Source organism: Glycine max, chromosome 20 (genome assembly GCF_000004515.6).
Source record: "Glycine max cultivar Williams 82 chromosome 20, Glycine_max_v4.0, whole genome shotgun sequence".
NCBI lineage: Eukaryota > Viridiplantae > Streptophyta > Magnoliopsida > Fabales > Fabaceae > Glycine > Glycine max.
The window spans coordinates 13936635-13951440 of record NC_038256.2 but is presented as its reverse complement, the minus strand read 5'-3'; the positions used below and the strand labels follow the sequence as shown (position 1 = coordinate 13951440).

Sequence of the window (14806 nt, the reverse complement as noted above, 5' to 3'; positions counted from 1 at the left end):
ATTGGTTTTGTTCTTGAAGATCCACTTGGTGCCAATCACATTAGTTCCCTCGGGTCTAGGAACTAGCTCCCAAACTTCATTCCTTTTGAATTGCTCCAATTCTTCTTGCATAGCATTGATCCAGAACTCATCAGTCAGTGCCTCTTTCACATTCTTGGGCTCAATTTTGGAGACAAAACATGAATTGGAGACAATCTCAATCTCCCTTGATCTTGTAGTGACTCCTCTGTTTGGATCTCCTATAATCAGCTCCTTGGGGTGCATCTTCTGGATTCTAATGGAGGGACTCTTGTCAGGTTGATTGATGTTTGGTTCATCTGTAGCAGAATCAGAATTTTCTGCATTTTCTGCACTTTTCGCTGTATCTGCTACATTGTCTCCCGATGTTCTGACATCTTCTTCGACATCCTTCTTTCTTGCTGGAGTTAGATCATCAACAACCACATTGATGGATTCCATCACAGTTCTGGTTCTGGAATTGAATACTCTATATGCTCTGCTGTTTGTAGAGTATCCCAAGAATATTCCTGCATCACTCTTGGGATCCATCTTTCTCCTTTGCTCTCTATCTGCTAAAATGTAACATGGACTTCCAAAGATGTGGAAGTGCTTGACCGTTGGCTTCCTCCCTTTCCAGATTTCATACAGTGTGGTTGGAGTCCCTCTTCTAAGTGTGACTCTGTTGTGGATATAGCATGCTGTGTTCATGGCTTCAGCCCAGAGATTATAGGGAAGTTCTTTGGCATGAAGCATGACCCTAGCAGCTTCTTGCAAAGTCCTGTTTTTCCTTTCAACTATGCCATTTTGTTGTGGTGTAATGGCTGCAGAGAACTCATGAGTGATGCCTTCAGACGTGCAGAATTCAGTAAACTTGCTGTTTTCAAACTCTCTGCCATGGTCACTCCTAATTCTCTTGATGACACAGTCTTTTTCTCTTTGAAGTCTTAGACTCAACTCTTTGAATACTTCAAAGGTGTCTGATTTCTCTCTGATAAAGTTGACCCAGGTAAATCTGGAGAAATCATCCACAACAACATAGGCATACCTCTTTCCTCCAAGGCTTTCAACTTGCATAGGCCCCATCAAGTCCATGTGAAGTAGTTCCAGTACCCTGGAAGTGGTCTGATGTTGAAGCTTCTGGTGGGACATCTTGACTTGCTTTCCAATCTGACATTCACCACAGATTCTGCCTTCTTCTATTTTCAGATTGGGAATGCCTCTAACAGCACCTTTGTCAATGATTTTCTTCATGCCTCTTAAGTGCAGATGTCCAAATCTTTGATGCCATATTTTGACTTCATCTTCTTTGGAGAATAGACATGTGGAGGAGTAACTGGTTTCTTGAGGTGTCCATAGGTAACAGTTGTCCTTTGATCTGCTGCCCTTCATTAGAACTTCACTCTTCTCATTTGTCACCAAGCATTCTGACTTTGTGAAGTTTACATTGAATCCTTCATCACACAACTGACTGATGCTGATCAAGTTTGCAGTCAGTCCCTTCACCAGCAGTACTTTGTTCAGACTAGGAAGTCCATCATGGACTAGCTTTCCCATTCCAGTGATCTTTCCTTTAGAGCCATCTCCAAATGTCACATAGCTAGTGGAGCAAGGTTCAATGTTCACCAGGAATTCTTTAACTCCTGTCATGTGTCTGGAACAGCCGCTATCTAGGTACCAATCTTCCTTAGCTGATGCTCTAAGTGAAGTATGAACAACAAGACTAACAATCTTGTGTTTTGGAACCCACATCATCTTCCTTCCGCTGCTGCTACTTTGAGTTCCATGATGTGGATGGCCATGTAGATGATAGCAAAAGGGCTTTATGTGACCATACTTGCCACAGTAGTGACACCTCCACTTCTTTCTTTTGTTCCTTTTCTGCTTCGTTCCATGATGTCGAGACCGATGTTGTGACATCGTGGCTCCAGTGCTGTTTTTGGCAGGAACAAATTCTGTCATGGTTATTCTGCCAGCAGATTTATGATTAAACCCAAGTCCTCTCTGGTTTCCAACATTCTTCCCAAGCTGTAGCACCTCATCAAGCATATCTGAGCCTTTATTCAGCATCTTTATTGATTTTGTCATGTTTTCCAGTTTAGAGTTCAGTAAACCAATTTCTCCTTTAAGCTCAGAGATTTCCTCTTCTTGTGCCTCCTTCTCAGCCTCCAGATTTGCAATGACCTTCTTCAGTTGTGCTTCTTGCTGAAGGATCTTCTCACTTTTGATGCATAGTTCTCTATAGGATATAGCAAGCTCATCAAAAGTGATTTCACTATCTATATCACTTGAATCTTCAGCAGATTCAAATCTCCCAGTGAGTGCATTCACATCTCTGTCAGAATCACTTTCTTGTTCACTCTCTGTATCATCAGACCGACATACAGAAAGTCCTTTCCTCTGCTTCTTGAGATGGGTGGGACATTCAGCTTTGATGTGTCCATAGCCTTCACACCCATGGCATTGAATTCCTTTGCTGTGACTGGGCTTTTCATCTGACTTTTTCTGGTATTCACTACCTTTCCTGATGTCGAAAGGGATGTTCCGGACATGTGGTTTCTGCCTCCTGTCCATTCTGTTCAGCACTTTGTTGAACTGTTTTCCAAGGAGCACAACTGCGTTAGTCAGACCTTCATCAGTATCCAGGTCATACTCATCTTCTTCTCCTTCATCATTGGACACGAACGCCAGGTTCTTGCTCTTCTTTTCAGTCCTATCCGAGAGTCCTAGCTCAAAGGTTTGAAGGGAACCAATGAGTTCATCTACTCTCATGTTGCAAATGTCTTGGGCCTCCTCTATTGCAGTGACTTTCATGTCAAATCTCTTAGGCAAAGATCTGAGGATCTTTCTCACCAGCTTTTCATCTGTCATCCTTTCTCCCAAGGCAGTGCAAGCATTGGCAATTTCAAGAATGTTCATGTGGAAGTCATGAATACACTCTTCCTCCTTCATCTTCAGATTTTCGAATTTTGTAGCCAATAGTTGCAATCTGGACATCTTCACTTTGGAGGTTCCTTCATGAGTGGTTTTCAGGATCTCCCATGCATCCTTGGCCACTGTGCATGTGTTGATCAGTCTGAAGATATTCTTGTCAACTCCATTGAATAGGGCATTCAAGGCTTTGGAGTTTCCAAGTGCCAATTCGTCTTCTTCTTTTGTCCAGTCTTCTTCTGGCTTCAATCCATCAGTGGGCTTTCCTTCTGTGTCCAGCATCTTGGGATGTTCCCAGCCTTTGATGACAGCTTTCCAGGTTCTGCTATCCAGTGATTTGAGGAAGGCCACCATCCTTGCTTTCCAGTATTCATAGTTGGTTCCATCCAGAATTGGTGGTCTGTTCACTGGTCCTCCTTCTTTCTCCATGTTCATCAGAATTTATCTCCCTAGATCTCACTCAGTGATTTCGAGTGCCCGCTCTGATACCAATTGAAATTCTGATACCAATGACAGATGTCGTACCGGATGTCACGACATCACGCTTCAGAACATGCAGATGATGTTTGACAGTATGAACAGATTAAACAAGTAAATAACACAAGAGAATTGTTAACCCAGTTCGGTGCAACGTCACCTACATCTGGGGGCTACCAAGCCAGGGAGGAAATCCACTAAAATAGTGTTAGTTCGAAGATCTAAGCCACTGTTTACAACCTTCTCACCTAACCACTACCCGTGCAACCTCTACCTAAGAGCCACTCTTAGATATGAGAACCCCTCTCACTCCCTCTCAATCACTCTCCCGTGTTTACAAATAAATCAAAGACACACCAGAGATTGCTCTCTGAACAATAGAGATCAACTCTACACACTCAGGTCCAACACTTGATGTTAGGGTAACATCAAGTTGGCTCACAAAGCACTCAAGTCCCAAAACTCACAAAATAACTCTTCAATCCCGGACTTGGTAGAAAACTCGTGCAGCCTTCATGTTTATATAGCAGTGTGCGTATCTGGGCTGCAACAACTTGCGCTGGATAAGATCTATCATTCTCCTGAAAAATCTGCACTTAAAGATCTAAAAGATAAAGTTTGATCTTTTAGTTTTTATCTTTAATCTCTAATTCCTGAACGAACTATTCAAGTTTGTAATTCGAACTTTAATTATCTTTTAATTCGTTCCTAAAGATAGATCGCCAAATCTGTTGCTAACTGCACATTAATCTGTTAAAGATATAACAGATTTATGTGTCCAGTATTTTCGGGCAGGATGTCCTGGACATTGTATCCGACATCGTGGATCCTGCAGCTTCAATTCTTCATTTGACATTTTATCTTGCCTTGTGCATTGTGCAGCCCGATCTGATTCCTTGACATAATGTTAGACATCATGTGCAGCAACTCCAGCTTTCCTTCATTGTCTAAGTGCTTATGTTTTAACAAAATTTTAGCCAATCTTTTAAAACTCAGTAAAGCTAAGCACTAACAGATAAGATAAGATCTAATTTTGTAGAATAAAATAGTCTGCCCTCTTCAAGTCCAAGCCCAATTTTGGATTCAAGCCTAAGCCCAATGCTTCATTAATTCCTGAAATTAGATTAAAAACATCAAATTAGCTGAATGGGCCCAAATAATAAAACTGCCTAATTAATTTGACAATTAAGACTAATCAGTACTTAAAATGGTGCAAAAAGGGTTAAGAAATAGGAGAAAATAATGGCACATCAAAACCCCCCATACTTAGCCTTTTGCACTCTTGGGAAAAATGAAATAAAGAACAAAATTCAAGGATATCAAAGAGAGACAAACACAAACATTTACATATTTTGCAATGAACATCAAGGAATGAAAGGAATGGGTAACATCTAACATGAAGAGATCCAAAGAGTCAAGACATTCGTGAAAATCATCCAAGCAACCCAATCATGGCAAAATAGTTAATCAGCTCAAGAATGAAAAGTGATAAAGCCTCACAAGAGATACACTCTATCTCTCAAGTGTCTAGGCTACTGTTTACTCTCGAAGCACCCATGAAAACAAACACCACATAGACTTGGCAAAATTCTAAAATTGACAAAAACTTGACAAACACATGCAGATGAGGATAAAAAGGTCTTTAAAGGTTGTAATGGGCCCAAGGACAAGGTAGGGAAGAAAAATATGGAATAAGTAGCTAAATCCCAAAGGAATAGAGGAGCAATGGGGAATAAGTGGAAATTAAGCACAAGTAGTAAACCCAAACCCTCTAATATAAACAAAATCAACCAAGGCTTCCAAATCAAGTCCTCATAACAAGACCTCATTTATTCAACTTCACTTCTTTTCTTTTTTTTTTTTAACAATACGAATTTGCAGCAATTGATATATATTTTTTTTTGCAGCAATTGAAGATTAAAGCAAGAACTAGGCAATATATATATACATCAAGCATGGCCAAAATAAAACATTAAGCATGGCCAAAAATCATATCTTCCAATGAAACATACCCCCCAACACTTATTCCCAACTTATTCCCAAAACAATTCCAAAGCTCCAAAATTCCTTAAGGGTAAGGTGATATCATGGTTTTTCACTTAAGGCTTGTAATGAGCTTCAAAACAAAGAAAGGGGAACATAGGCTCAAAGGGGCTATCAAAGGAATTAATTCAAGGTAAGTCTATTTGGCTAGAAGCTTATAAGAACAAAATTACCTAAATCATTTCCAAATATGCATATGAATTAGGAAGCATCAACAAGAATCAAGCCAAGGCTATTGTGCAAGCAATCAATGGGGCAAAACACACCAAAAGATTATGATGATGGATGGCTCAAATTCTCACAAAGGTAAACTTATCACTTTCAAAACTATCATGACATGTAGAGGAAAAACAAGGATTTCAAATCACAAAATGTCAAGAGACTTTTATTTTCAGAACAATTACCCATTTCTTGAACATATCCTATAATTCAAAGAAAAATATGCAAAGTTGTACATGCAAATAGAATTGACCTAAAATATTAAACTAGAAACCCAACAAAACTAACAAAACTAACAAATTTAACACAAACAAAACTAACAAAACTAGCAAAACCAAAACCAAAGAACACTCCCCCCCCATACTTAAACAACACATTGTCCTCAATGTAGCACAATTAAAAGATTAAAAGCAATTAAACCATCAAATAGAATCGAACAAATGTAATAAAAGTAAAGAAGGAGATAGGAAAAGAAAAACTCCCTAAGTCATGGTGGAAAAGAAGTAAGCTGAAGTAAGGAGATCTTTTGAGCAAGGACAACCCCCAATGTGTAATTGGATGCATCGCACATTTGCTCAAATGAGGCTGTCCAATCAGGTGCCTGAATGATAGGGGTGGTAGTCAGTGCTCTTTTGAGGCAATGAAAGGCCTCTTTGCATTTATCATTAAAGTCAAACTCCATCTCCTTTTGCAACAAGTTGGATAGTGGAAGGGCTACCTTGCTAAAATCTCTTATAAAGCGCCTGCAGAATCTTGCATGACAAAGAAAAGACCGCACCTCTCGCACACAAGAGGGGTAAGGCAATTGTGAAATAACAGAAATTTTTGCAGGATCTACTTCAATGCCCTTATTGGAAATAATGTGGCCTAAAACTATACATTGCTCAACCATAAAATGACATTTTTCAAAATTTAGAACGAGGTTTTTCAATGCATCTATTCAAAACCTTTTCCAGACTATCCAAACAAATATCAAAAAAGGATCCATATACAGTGAAATCATCCATAAACACCTCTATGCAATTTTCTAAAAAATCACTAAAAATATTAATCATGCACCGCTGGAAGGTACCAGGGGCATTGCACAGGCCGAAAGGCATCCTCCTATAGGCAAAAGTGCCAAAGGGGCAGGTGAATATGGTTTTTTTTCTGATCCTCTGGAGCAATAGTGATTTGCATATAACCAGAAAAACCATCAAGGAAACAGTAGTGAGATTTACCTGCCAGGCGTTCAAGCATCTGGTCAATGAATGACAGTGGAAAATGGTCCTTTTTGGTAACCTGGTTCAGCCTCCTATAGTCGATGCAGACTCTCCAACTATTTTGCACCTGAGTAGGAATCAACTCCTCCTTCTCATTTTTTATCACGGTGAGGCCGGTTTTTTTCGGGACTACCTGGACGGGGCTCACCCATTGGCTGTCGGAGATAGGATAAATGATGCCAGCTTACAAAAGCTTTGTTACCTCCTTCTTTACTACATCAAGAATCACCAGGTTGAGTCTTCTCTGTGGCTGTCTTACTGGTTTAGTTCCATCTTCTAAATTTATTCGATGCATACATATGGATGGGCTAATACCAGGAATGTCCGCCAGGGTCCAGCCTATAGCCTTCTTATGCTTCTTGAGAACAGATAACAACTTCTCCTCTTGCTCATCAGCAAGGGAGGCCGATATAATTACTGGAAAACTTTTGCTATCATCCAAGTAAGCATATTTTAAATTTGATGGTAGAGGCTTCAATTTTGGTGTGGCCGGTTGGATAGTGGTAGAAAGAGATGGTTTCTCAGCCTGTACCTCATAAAGAAAGTCAGAAGTATGTGTACTTCCTGAAACATGGTTAGTTCTATCTGACTTTATAAAATCAATCTCAAGAGGTAAAACATCAGACATGTAATCAATATCAAAATCAGATTCACTCTCAGCATCAAATTCAGACATATAATCAAGTACAAATTCAGATTCAATGCATGAAGAGTGATAGGCATGCAGATTAGAATGAAGATCAGTCATGTATTAATCAACAATATGGTCAATTATTTCAACACGAAATACAGAAAGATCTTCAGATGGGTGTTTCATAGCATAAAGAATATTAAAATGAACAGTTATATCACCAAACTCCATAGATAGTGTACCTTCATATACATCTATCTTAGTTCTAGCAGTTTTCATAAAAGGTTTGCCTAGAATGATGGGAACTGATCCTTTAGAAAATCCCTCCTCCATATTCAAAATATAAAAATCAATAGGGAAAATCAGTTCACCAACTCTAACTAAGACATCCTCTATGAAACCAGCAAGATAGACAACACTTCTATTAGCTAAATGAATTACCACATCAGTTGACTGCAAGGGACCAAGAGATAGAGAATTAAAAATAGACAGAGGCATAACACTAACAAAAGCTCCTAAATCTAGCATGACATTGTCAAACTTATTGTTCCTTGTAATACAAGGTATGCTGAATGTACCTGGATCTTTACATTTTTCAGGGATTTGGGGAACAAATTTACCAATCAATGCGGAGACATTTCTACCCATACTAATTCTTTCACTTCCTTTAAGCTTCCGCTTATTAGTGCACAGCTCCTTCAAGAATTTAGCATATCTTGGAATTTGCTTTATTGCATCCAGCAGAGGTATGTTTACTTCTACTTTTCTAAATGTTTCCAAGATCTCTTTCTCTGTATCTTCCATTTTTTTGTTAGAAATTGCTCTTGGAGGGAATGGAAGAGGGATATGATGCTACTCTTTAGAGTCACCTGCATAGAAATTGTTAGGTAACTTACTTTTTACATTTTCATTTTTGGCATCATCTTTTTTTGGAGTAGAGTCAGGTTGGGCAGGTTCATTTGCTGGTTGAGGTCCTTGACATTGCTTTCCCGATCTCAATGTAATGGCACTCACATTTTTGGGATTCTGGACAGATTGAGAAGGTAATCTGTCAGAATTCTAGGACTGTTGTTGATTTAACTATGTAGCCAATTGTTCCATCTGATTTGTTAAGCTCTGAATGGAGGCTCTAGTCTCTTGTTGAAACTGCATGTTTTGCATAGTCATTTGCATCACAAGTTCTTCAAGGGAAGGTTGCGGAGGAGCCTCAACTGTTTTCTATTTCTGGGGCTGTTGCTGTTGTTGCTGCTGGATTGGTGGACGAACGTATGGTCTGCTTAGGCCAGCAGCATTCTGAAAATAAGGTTGTTGTTGTTGCTGCTGTTGTGAAGGATTCGACCATCTAAGGTTGGGATGATTCCTCCACCCAGGATTGTACCTGTTGCTGGAGAGGTCATAATTGTTCTATTGTTGTTGATTTTGCTGCTGAGCTTGAGGAGGTCTGTTGTAGATATTTGTAGCATAAGCTTCAGGCTGTTCAATTGCTTCAGATTGTTGCATGTGGCGTCCCTAAATTAATGACTGGTTTAATAGTAATAATTTAAATAACAAAAACCATGGTAAAATTTTTTTTCTTCTTCTTTTTCTTTTTCACTTCTTTCTCTTTTCACCATAACTAGGTTTAGAAGGAAAATCCTCACTATAGAGTCCTGAATGGCCAGTTCACAACTCTATTCGGAGTCATTTCTTTCTTACCGCTCATAATCTCTAAACTATTTTGTTGTTTCAAAAGGAAGAATGTACCAGCCATTACTTTAGGTCGTCACGTGAAAATAAAAGAATAAAATACGGTCGATAAACTCTTTTACAAATTAAGTTGCTAATGCTTTCTTTTCAAATAACAAGATCGATCATAAATGCATTCATCATTTAAAGCTGTCCAAAATATGGGAGTTTTACAAAATACATAGTGTCATCCAGAGCAAAGGTGTCCACAGTGGTGGCTTCCGCCACCTGTATACAATCATCAAATTCCTATACATCAGGTCTACCCATACAAAAACAAAAGAGTAAACCTAACAGTCAGTCCTAGATACACCCACCCTCAAAAGTATACAAAACTAATCCAAAAAGTTGTCCACTAGGATGAAGAGCCTCCGCTGATCGCCATCTCCCCTGGGCCACTATCCTCCGTAGAGTCTGCCTCAGATGCCGACATGACTTCCTCGGGAGAATCCACCTCAAGAAGTGGATCCTCATCACCCTCTAGAAAGTCAAGGGCATCCACAGCAGGCTCAGGAGGTAGCTCCTCCAGATCCTCCTCAGGGTCTTCCTCGGATGACGTTACCTCGATCACTTGGACGGGCTCCACTAGACGATATGGTGTAGGCGTGGGTAGTATCCACTCCACCGTGCGCTGAAGCATCCGTGCAGGTTCATCTGGATGCACCAACGAAGTAGTCGTGAATCGAATGGTGCCCCGAAATCGGCACCTCGTGTTGCCTTCGAGGGTCTCCCAAGCTCCCTCTAGGCACTCCATCTCCACTCGATCATGGATTAGCTGTGCCGCCATCACGATCTACAAGGAAGAAAAGAAAGGGGTAGACTCTTTCACAAGAATCTAACTATGCCGCAACACAATGCGTCTCATAACCACTACATGCAATTAAAAGGGGTATCTTAAGGCTTTTCATCTCTGGTAATCGATTACACAGACTTGGTAATCGATTACCAGAGGCTAAACTCGAATTACATAGCCTCAAGACATGAAATCTACAAAAATGCACTGTGTAATCGATTACACATACCTGGTAATCGATTACAAGTGACCCATTCCTCTGTGTAATCGATTACACAGACTGGTAATCGATTACCAGAGGCCTCCACCATCTCCCAGTTCCCTTTTTAAGCCTGGTAATCGATTACATCCCCTGGTAATCGATTACCTGAAGCTCCCTTGGCTTCCTGACCTCGTTTTCAAGCCTGGTAATCGATTACACCCCGTGGTAATCGATTACCAGAGACCATCTTAGTCTCCTGTCTTCATTTTTAAGCCTTGTAATCGATTACCCACCCTTGGTAATCGATTACCAGAGGCCATCTCTCACACATCAATCAAGTTCATAGCTGGCCAGCCACCACAAGCCTCCTTGCTTTGTGGTCTTTATTCCTTTTATCTGTTGACTGCCAGGAGCTCGCCTGTTTAGGTACATCACAGGTTCTCATTGACTGACTATGCCCGGGTTGGGTCGAGATTGGTCAAGCTTGGTTTTGGGCAATAGCACCCCACCTGACGTCCCCAAGGTCTCCTGACCCCCGCGACATATCTCCAGGTACCACTCTGTGGTCAACGAATAAAAGCAGAAAGTTTCACCCTTCTACACTTCCTCATCTCAAGCTTGTAGGATTATGGGGTACCCATCACATGTGGTACTAGGTGGCGGTCGGGCGATGGTGCACAACAAGTTTTCCACATCCACAAAGCGCGCATAAACCCACCATCCCCTGTTGCCCACCTCCAACTGAGCTCACGTACTCCCACGTAGCCCATATCCTCGTTCCTCTCAACACCGGGTCCCCATCAATCCTCCCAAGCTTTCCCAACATCCAAGTAATACAACATTCAGACAACACAAATTATCATAGCCAAGCAAAACAGGGCAAAGGCAGAAAACTCTGCCCAAAACACCAACCAAAATCACAGCTTTTCTCACTTAAAGACCCCAGTAATAATTCCTTCGTTCCAATTCGTTAACCGTTGGATCGACTCGAAAATTTTACTGGAAGTCTCTAGTACTTAAGCCTACATTGTGACCGTTGGGATCTACTAGTAAACATCCAGAACTCATTCTATACTACTCTTTCCACAGTCAATCACACACAAGCATTTTTCTGCACTTGTGCAAAATTCTGCTGCACAATTTCACAGCAAAAATCTGCACAAAGTGCAGATTTCGAAAACCACACTTCCCCTCACCCAATCTTGCCCAAATCAAATCCTACAAGTCCCAAATCATGTATCAATCATGTCTAAACCAAAGCCAAGCTTCAAACCACAGCAACACAAAATCTAGGTGTCCAAAACCCCTCAAGTTAATGGATTTTCTAGGCTTGAGAAGTGAAATTGAGAATGAGACAAATTTGAAGCAAACTCTCACCTCACACAAGTCCATAACATCAATCTAAACTTGCTCAAACTGGATTTACACCTAAAATTCCACCAAATCAAAATTTGACTCCTCAACACCTAATTTTGCCCTAGAAATGGCTCTTGGTTCACTTTGGTCATTTGTTTTTCTCTCTAGCACAGCCTAACCTTTCTCATAAGTCCTAAATGGAATTTCAAGCTAGGATTAACTCTCTCTAACCTCTAAATACTACGAATTCTAGACTTGGCCTTCCAGCTCTCAAAAATTCACTCTTTTTCCACTCATAACACCATATTCTCACCTTCTAACCCTAGGTTAACTCTACCCTTCATCTTTATCAGTTTTCCATAAGCAATTTCAGCGCATAAGCATCACAAACATCATCATAAAAACCCTAAAACAGAATGGGTATGTTCAACTCATCCAAACATGGCAAGTTCAACATGCTTTCAACAAGTGTCTTCACAAATAACTATCATGAAGCAGAAAACTAGCAAAACTACCCATCATATCTCCCAAAACCCCATACCAACGAAAATCAAGAGAGAAAGAAGTCCACCCAAACCTGAAATTTCGAAGTCCCACACGTAGAGACGCGCTTCACGACTTCGAAAATGCCCTCCTTTCGCGTTTTGGGGCAGAAATGATGGCCAAAGGTTGAAGCTTTGTTGGGCAACAATGGTGGATGAGAGAAAAGAAGAAGAAGGCTGCGTGAGAGAGAGAGAGAGCTTCTGAATTTTTCTCTTGGCTGAGTGAGGAGAGAGAATATAGCTTTTTGGTTTTAAATAAAAGGGTTTTCTCTTTTTCTATTATTTTATTTAAGCAATGCCACATGTCTCCATTTGAGTGGAGCAAAAAGGGCCCACTTTCTCTTTTGATTGTGACCCATACTCAGCCACAAAAAGTGAGAAAAATCTGACCTTTGAAACGCTAAAATCCTTCCTCGGTTTGCGTGCTGTTTCTTTGATTCCAGCTCCTCGCGTTTCTCTGCGTCCGTCGGGGCCAGTTTTCGAAAGTAAGCAATATATATATCAAAACGCTCAGAATAAAACCCCGAGCGTGGTTCAGAGGTTGGTTTCGTTAAATTTTAAGTCGCACGTAAAACGATGATTTTTAAGCTAATTAATTAAGAATTAACCCATAACCTCCCAGTTATGGATTTCTCTTCCTTAATTAGCCTAACCCGCGTATCTTGCCCCCACTATTCCTACTTCTACCAAGAACATATATGCATATGCACTGAATAATACTTATAAATATATAATCATTCAAAATACATCGTTTCCAAAAATTCCGGGTAGAAATTTCCAGGATGTTACATTGCACAAAAGGGCAAAGGTCTATGTGGTGGTCGACAGAGGAGCATAAACCACAGAGTCTGGTGACAGGTGCAGATTTTTTATTCATGGCCAGTTGGGTTACCAGGTTAACCAAGGCATCTAGTTTACCTTCAAGGTTCTTAGTCTCACCTGATGAAGATGAATTCGTGGCTACTTCATGCACTCCTCTAATGACAATAGCATCATTTCTGGCACTAAATTGTTAGGAGTTGGAAGCCATCTTCTCAATTAAATTTCTAGCTTCAGCAGGGGTCATGTCTCTAAGGGCTCCACCACTGGCAACATCTATCATACTTCTCTCCATGTTACTGAGTCCTTCATAAAAATATTGGAGGAGAAGCTGCTCAGAAATCTGGTGGTGCGGGCAACTGGCATATAGCTTCTTAAATCTCTCCCAGTATTCATATAAGTTCTCTCCACTGAGTTTTCTAATGCCTGAAATATCCTTTCTGATGGTCGTGGTCCTGGAAGCAGGAAATTTTTTTTCTAAGAATACTCTTTTGAGGTCATCCCAGCTTGTGATGGATCGTGGAGCAAGGTAATAAAGCAAGTCCTTTGCCACTCGCTCTAAAGAATGAGGAAAAGCCTTCAAAAATATGTGATCCTCCTGGACATCCGGGGGTTTCATGGTGGAGCAGACAATATGGAATTCTTTCAGATGTTTGTGCGGGTCTTCACCTGCAAGGCCATGAAACTTTGGAAGCAAATGGATCAGTCTAGTTTTAAGAACATAAGGGACATCCTCATCAAGCTATTGGATGCACAAGCTTTCATAGGTGAAATCAGATGCAGTCATTTCCCTTAGAGTCCTCTCACGGGGTGGAGGTTGTGCCATGTTCTCAGAATGTTCAAAATCAGAATGTTCAAAACAATAATGCTCAAAATCACCAATAACAGAATGCTCAAGATGCTCAAAAGTTACTAAATGATGTCTAACTAATCTATGAAATGTCCTATCTATCTCAGGATCAAAGGGTTGTAAGTCAGATGGATTGCCTCTAGTCATACACTATATTCAGCATGCACAACTAGTTGCCTTCTTATGCAAGTAACAATGTAGGTTTGAATTACAACTACCTTCAAATGATATCCAAATGACTTGAAATTTTGTGAGCAACCTTATAAAATGATGAGAAGATAGCACAAAAAATTTCAAACAGAAATTCAAAGTCTAACTATAGAAGCTAAAAATGACAAGTTAAGAAAAATAAGAGAATAATACTTGGAAAATAAAAAACTTTTGACAGAATAGCAATTTTTGGAAGAAGCAGACCTCAGCCGGCCTACAACGGTTGCCACGGCATGGGAAATTTTTTTCTACCCCAAATACATATATAATAATTGCGATTCTGATAACCAGAGCAAAAGTTATGGCTGTTTGAAGTTTTGACAAAAATCAAATTTGCTACTTTTTTGGAACTTTCAAATTTGACCAAACTAAGGGCTCCAATTATTTTTCCCACAAAATATGGATCAAAAGAAGTGACCACAAAAAAATTCAGCCAAAAATAACAACTATAGCTACCAAAACAAAAAATCCTAAATAATTCAGCAAGGGTGGTCTCTAAAATTTGTCGCTAAGGGATTTCCACTACTACCCTGTTTTCCAGCAAGTGTTCTATTCAGTAAAAGTGGTCGCTAAATCCGTCGCAAAACACTATTCACAGCAAAACACCAAACCTGAAATAGGGGAAGCGCTGAACAGAAAAACTAAAATAGAACACACAATAAACAAAATAACAAAGTACTAAACAATACTAACACAACACTAAAAAATTAAACACTAACACGACACTAGCTATTATGAACCTTTGGACA

At 40.1% G+C, this 14806-nt stretch overlaps 1 non-coding gene across 1 annotated transcript; it reads left to right on the top strand.

Moving 5' to 3' along the window:
- The first annotated feature begins 13338 nt into the window (after positions 1-13338).
- LOC113000842 (small nucleolar RNA R71) lies at positions 13339-13445 on the top strand. The gene has a single exon (XR_003266163.1). It is a non-coding gene; the product is annotated as a small nucleolar RNA R71 (small nucleolar RNA).
- Positions 13446-14806: the final 1361 nt, after the last annotated feature.